The sequence below is a fragment of the Polyodon spathula genome, chromosome 25 (genome assembly GCF_017654505.1).
Source record: "Polyodon spathula isolate WHYD16114869_AA chromosome 25, ASM1765450v1, whole genome shotgun sequence".
NCBI classification, from domain to species: domain Eukaryota; kingdom Metazoa; phylum Chordata; class Actinopteri; order Acipenseriformes; family Polyodontidae; genus Polyodon; species Polyodon spathula.
In genome coordinates this window covers 4,517,451-4,524,436 of record NC_054558.1, presented here as the reverse complement: position 1 = coordinate 4,524,436, position 6,986 = coordinate 4,517,451, and the positions used below count along the sequence as shown (strand labels likewise).

Here is a 6,986-nt window from a genome sequence, read left to right as displayed (position 1 = left end):
ATGACCGTTAAATGAAAAACAAACTCAGTCCATTAACGGGACCTTTGCTGAACACACGGCTGCTTTCAGTTTTTATTGTGGCTTTGGAGAAAGGCAAGCGAAGAACAGCCAGCTCTAAATAGGAGCTGAACCGATGCAGTCTGGAATAAAGAAAGCGCGCAGCGTTTAAAGGGTTTAAAAAAGGAGACCACGAATGACCCTAGCGGTTATTAAACGCACAGCCAACGAGACCAGAAGACACAATTGTACAGGTTACCAACCTTTAATAAAGCAGAGTGAAAGCATTGCAAAGCATCGGTGAGCATTGTAAAGACCAGAGAAGTCATGCATATTAATACAAACGTCACATCATTGTAAACCACGGTAAACGCACTGCCCTGGGAAAGGCGTGGGAAAACTGTGAAAGATACCGAGGTGAACTTTCACAAGGGAGAGTTACCAAGCCCCGTTGTTGCCGTAGTGGGATCCTGTAAGTGTTCACTAGATTAGACCAGCTACGAGGATGAGCAGCTGTTCTTGGGTTGCATTACAAAATAAAAGGTCAAGTGAATAATTAGACCACTAGGCGACCTAACCCTAGGCGCGTTTATTGCATTTTTTATAAACGGCACCACGTTGAAGGGATAACGACAGGACAATGGCAGGCTAGTAAGCTGCCATGATCTACCCTGCTAAAACATCGCTGAAGTGCTTTTAGGCAATATCTAGTGGAAGCGGGAGCTGAAGTGAGGGAATTAAATGTGCGTCTGGAGCCATTAGTCATTATCAGAGACCAACAGCTTTTAGCAAATGCACTGCACTGGAAAGAAAATCTGCAAAACACTGCCAGGTACATATTGTGCCAGCTGCATGAATGATTGTATATTCTTCTCATCAGCATTATTCAATTTAAACTCTCGCTGTGTGGAATTAATTATGATTCAGACAGCAGATTGAAAGATGAACACACTGATGTTGCTGAACAACCCAGGAGATTTTGACACATGCTGGTGACATGAATGCTGTGAACGATAAAGACGGTACGCACTGCTGTTGGCAGTCATCGTGTTTAGTGCAAGATGAAGGTATGTCCCGTAATTGGATAATATTCCTTTTACCAATAATAACGAATACTGGTCATTTACTATACTGGAGTGTGCCTGTAACGGATTAGAAAAACAACCTACAGTCAAAACTCAAAGACAAACATGTGATAGAAAAAATGCATAGTTATAATAACCCATAGAAAGCCTTGCTATTCGTACCTCTCATTTAACTGATCACAGGGAGCTGTTGCCTTCGCTTATTGATTGTTGTTTTTTTGTTTGGGTGGGAGGGTAATCCCCTAATTAACATGCATACTATACAACACTATCGCTATGCTGGGCGCGTCCACAGCCCAGTGCTTCTTGGTGCTTACAGACTGCAAGAGACGCGCTGGATGTGTGATGCGTGTCACATGCAGTATGCATGGCAAAGGTTTTTATTAGAATACTGAGCTGTGGCCGCTAGGTGGTGCTAGGTCACTGCAGGATTTATCTCTCTCTCTCTCTCTCTCTCTCTCTCTCTCTCTCTCTCTCTCTCTCTCTCTCTCTCTCTCTCTCTCTCTCTCTCTCTCTTTCTCTCTCCCCCTCTCTCCCCTGAGGTCTTCGAGATGTTGAGTGTGAATTGTGAACAAACCCGGCTTGATGAGTATCTTCGTGGTTCCAACCCCAGCATCTGTTTCTAACCACAGAACAGACGCCGCCAGAAAACACCGTCTTCATCAGAGCGGCAGTGGAGTCCTCTAAGGTTGTTTTTGGGGGATAAAGACCACCCAGGACAGAAAGGGGAACAGTTTAAGAAAACACGGCATAGTTTTTGGTGAGCTTTTGTTTTTAAACCGTATTTTCTAAAATGAAGTATTGATAAATAAAAACAATTATAACAGAGGCACTTTGTAAAGGAAGCACGCGGAGCTGGACTTCACACTGCGGGGTAACCGGAACGCGACTTCTTCAGATTTACTCTTTTTCACTGATGGTTGAAAACAAAAAGAAAACACTGTCTGTGGATTAAAAGAGACCTTCACACGGCCACACCAACAGGTATACGTGTCGACGACTTGTTTGAGAAAAGCAGGTAACTGCCTAAAAACACGGCTCTCCCGCAAAACATATTCTTCACTCGGCTGAGCAACGGGGCAGGTGTCTCATCAGTAGTTGTGTACAACAGTTGTCTGCGGTACCCATTTTATTTTTGTTCATTATATTATATTAAAATGCGCACAATTACTGTACAGTGAACATGCTAATCTGTATTAAGGCGATACCAAATGCACAGGTCGGACCTGTTGAAATAAAGCAATAAATGACACTTAATTTGAAGGGAAATGTGTGCGTGTGTGTGTATATATATATATATATATATATATATATATATATATATATATATATATATATATATATATATGTGTGTGTGTGTGTATATGTGTTCATCTGCCGTACAGTCATCATTCGGAAGCAATGAAAATATTTATTTGTAAACGTTTTATTTTAAACAGCAGAATGGTTTAAACGGGCTTGATTGGGCTTGCACGAGTTTGCAGTGGAGGATAATTAAATTATGCATGATTAATAACAGTCTCAGCTCAAGCATTGCAGCTGCTGTTCTTTTATTTGCATGGAAATGTATTTATGCAATATTTGCATGAAATATTAGATACCATTTAATTCCATTAGTCACGGTTGTGAGAAATTGCTGCGGTGCGGTTTGGAAACTTCCCTGACTTGGTTTATAAATATCACGGGTCTCAGGAACAGATAGGCGGATGGATTTCCAGCCAGGTGGATTAATGTGTAACTGTGTTCCGATCTTGACAAGCAGTTTGCTTTTTTAATACCAGAGCAGCGTACGCGTTTCAAACAGAAATTACACCTGTCACTTCAGGGTCAAGCAGAATGAATTCATTCTGACAGGTGTTGGTGCAGCACGCAGAGAAGGAGTGGTGGTAGTTTTTATACAGAATCTATTAAAGATGCGGTTTTAATGGAACATATCGAATACTATTATATTGTTGCACTACGTATAACACGTTATTTCAATGCAAATATAAACGGCGTGTATATCTGTAGCTAAAGTAATCTTAGTTTAAGTAAACCAACTGGGGAGCCAACACCGGCTGCTTTCGGGTGACGCAGAGAAGGGAAGGCTATGAAAGAATGCAGTGACTATTATTAATAGCTTACCAGGTCATTTGCACGAGGTTAACGCGAGCTGCGATTTTCCTACGCAATTTAACTTGTAATAACTCGCGTGGTTCATTTTCATGTCATTATTATTTTATTATTTTGGAACAGCATATTTTGGAATTTTATCGGAACAGCATGTAATGCTTACCTTGCTTTACAGTAACATTCTCCACACTGAGACCTGCATGAACCTGCTTGCAGAGGGAGGGGAGGGCAGTCACTGGAACAGCACAGTGCTTTGAGAAGCCAACAGTCTCCACACTGAGACCTGCATGAACCTGCTTGCAGAGGGAGGGAGGGCAGTCACTGGAACAGCACAGTGCTTTACTGCCATTCTCCACACTGAGACCTGCATGAACCTGCTTGCAGAGGGAGGGTAGGGCAGTCACTGGAACAGCACAGTGCTTTACAGTAGCATTCTCCACACTGAGACCTGCATGAACCTGCTTGCAGAGGGAGGGTAGGGCAGTCACTGGAACAGCACAGTGCTTTACAGTAGCATTCTCCACACTGAGACCTGCATGAACCTGCTTGCAGAGGGAGGGTAGGGCAGTCACTGGAACAGCACAGTGCTTTACAGTAGCATTCTCCACACTGAGACCTGCATGAACCTGCTTGCAGAGGGAGGGCAGGGCAGTCACTGGAACAGCACAGTGCTTTACAGTAGCATTCTCCACACTGAGACCTGCATGAACCTGCTTGCAGAGGGAGGGCAGGGCAGTCACTGGAACAGCACAACGAGAATGGGGTTCAGTGAAACAGCTCAGGACTGAATGCAAGGGGTGTTCAGGTCAGGATACCATGAAAGTAAAGAATGAACTGAGGAATCATTTATTGATGGGCGTGGCTTTTGCTTTTGCGAGCCTCATTCATGAAACGTTCCCGGCTCGATTCATCTCCCCGGAGCTCTTTCTGGGGCCTCTATTTTCAGTAGTTTACGAGTCTACATTTCCTTCCTTGATTCACTGAATATTTAAAGGGGTGCTAGCCAATGCATTCATCTCTCATTCTTGTCAGCTTTGGCATTTGAACTGCTCCACCTTCTGTGCTGAAAGTGCTTGTGTTTATCAGTAATTAGGGGACATGGAGATTTTGAAGCATTGCGCTACAGACCATTAAACCACTTCTCTCTGTTACCTTATTGTAAGGTACTTCAATGGCATACATTAAAAATGTGAGAGAATGGCTAACATTTTACTGCTGTTTCCATTTGGAGACTTTCTTCTTTATAAGTGTAAAACAATGGTTTTAAAATCTATTTCCTTACCTGTTAACCCTCATAACATTATTGCTGGCACACATACCTTGAATATCCTTTGATTATACTTCAATTTAGGCAATGCAAATGAAATTAAGTGTTGCTGTTGCTTCCTGGTATCTTATCAGTTCCTATTAGGGCCACCAATTTCCTAATCAAATATTTGACTGGCAATATTCAGTGCATTGAGAATGCTTCACTATTGAAAAGCAAGAAGCAAAATCAGCATGGAACCTCTTCAGGAAAGCCTTTAAATACAACAGAAAGCCCGCTGGCATATTACTGGCCCAACTTAAACGGTCCCCGCCCCGCTCAGAACCCGGAGCGCAGTGGAGCGGAACGAGCAGGAACACAGATCCGGTTTACTACAGGGCTCGTAATGTAAAGCCACTTTGTGAAAACTAAAAAAAAAAAAAACAGATAAATGCATCAGCTATTGGATGTGTTACCAGAAGTTCAGTCTGCAAATAAAATGTGAATTGGTATAGTGATTGTAGTTTTTGTAGCGGAGTTCTGGTTCGAATTAGGAATACACCACTAGAGTGCCACTCTAGTCACGTTCCCCAGGACCTGGCCACTCCTCTTTCTGTAGGGGGGTGTTATCTCTCCAATGTGCTGTGCTGTCAGTGTCAGGTTACATCGTTAATGGCTGTGACCCCAGTGTTAGAACAAGCACTATGTGCTCCGTGGCCCTAAAGACACTTGAAATGACATCTATATGTCTACATGTGCATTTGGAGAAATAACTGTCAGCTGTGTGGGGCATTGCACTGGGAGCAATTGTATACCAGAGGATTATAAAGATCTATTGATTAAGAACTATTCTGTTATGCAAATTGTTCTAATTTACTGTTTTGATTGATCTAAATTTAAATGCCAAACCCTTGGACTAGAAGTCTTTCTCAGTGCCCTGACGAAACATTGTCATCGAGGTGATTGGGATTCTTTGAAGTGTTTCTAAATGTACTTACAACTGAAAAGCCTGGTAATTAATAAAACCTCCACACAGCCGTCAGCAATTCTCATAAGATTTCACCTACTTTACCTTATCAACAGTCATGCCATATTAGTATTCCTCATTACCAGTACAGGGATTGCATTATAAAAGTTCTGCAAACATGAATAAAATACTAATTCAATATGAGCACAGGGCCGGGCCACTGGTTAAATGTAGCAGAACGCTTGCTAAGATGAGTATTTTTCTATTAATTAAATTAGTACTTCCAAACCTAATGAAGCGTCCTCAGAAGGCCTTGGGAAGTGTTAGCCTTGTTCCAGTTTTAATAACAAAAGGGAAGTTCGAAGGAGCGTCAGAGAATAGTGTTGAGTGTGCAGCGGTGTGTGAGGAGCCCTGAGGTAGTCTGCCGCTTTCACGTACCGATGCTGAAAGCTTGCTGTGGATCGTCTTCTGCTGGCTGGAAGGAAAATTTCAAAACATCTCAATCTTCTCTAACTTGTCAAGTCGCTTGTGCTTCATCGCCTCATTTCAGAACAAACATACGAATGCACAGTTGTTTCAGTAAGTGACTGATTACTGTGTAGTTACTTTGTAAAGAAACCTGTACTTACACATAATTACAATGTTATTGTGCAGAGTTGCAATGTACTTTACACGCCAGTCTATTTGCACAATATAGTTGAGTACACAATTGTATCAGAAAAGGGTGAGGATTATATCATGCAAACACTTAATTGCCTTGTAACGATGCATAATAACATTGGAATTATGTGTAAGGAAAGATGTATTTACAAAGTAACTACTATGTAAATACACAGTAATTAGAGACACTTGAGGGGAAGTGTTTTAAATGATACACAGAATGCTTAGCAATAGAATGAATTTGAGTCACAATAAAAAAAGAAAAAAAAAATTCACGGCATTACATAAAAATAACCATGTGGGTGATCCAAAACGAGACACTTATATTTCACATTTCCACACAGCTGTTGTCATCGTGCGTTTCTGATTGGGATTGGAAATCAGTTTGGGTTTTCCTGGGTTTAGCGTGTTCACCAGAGCAGCAGAAGACTCTTATCAGTAGATATGCTGGTCGTTTCCTAATCACTGCTCTGAAAAGAGATGCAGATTAGTGAAGCCCCGTCACTCGCAGTCGTTTAGGGTGCCCTTACTTGCCCTTTCATTGTAAACTGTCTCTAAGCACTGGGATTTTAAACATCAGCTCTGGCATGCACACCAAGCGAAACCCCCGATGACATCGCATATATATTTTAGCTACAAATGATTTTTTATTTATTTTAATTTAGTAGTACCCCATTTTTCTCCTAGCCAGTTGTATTATTTTATCTCAACTCGCCGCCACCAGCCCCGCGCTGACTCAGGAGTGGTGAAGATGAGCACACCCTGTCTTCCGAAACGCGTGCCATCAACCGACCGCTTTTTCACTCTGCAGGCTTGCAGCCACCTCAGAGGTGCAGCGTTGGAGGATAACACAGCTCTGGGTAGTTTACAGGCAAGCCTGCAGGTGCCCAGCCAGTCTACAGTGGTCACTGGTACGTGG

General features: G+C 42.3%; 1 protein-coding gene across 2 annotated transcripts in view; it reads left to right on the top strand.

The window, feature by feature from the left end:
* Positions 1–1,584: 1,584 nt before the first annotated feature.
* LOC121299559 (chemokine-like protein TAFA-2) overlaps positions 1,585–6,986 on the top strand; it is a 29,540-nt gene continuing 24,138 nt past the window's right edge. The window contains exon 1 of one of the 2 annotated variants that reach the window (XM_041227347.1): positions 1,585–1,842. The gene's annotated coding sequence lies outside the window, so the exon portion shown is untranslated. Of the gene's footprint in view, positions 2,101–6,986 lie in introns of both variants that reach the window. The other variant, XM_041227346.1, reaches the window with a different exon arrangement.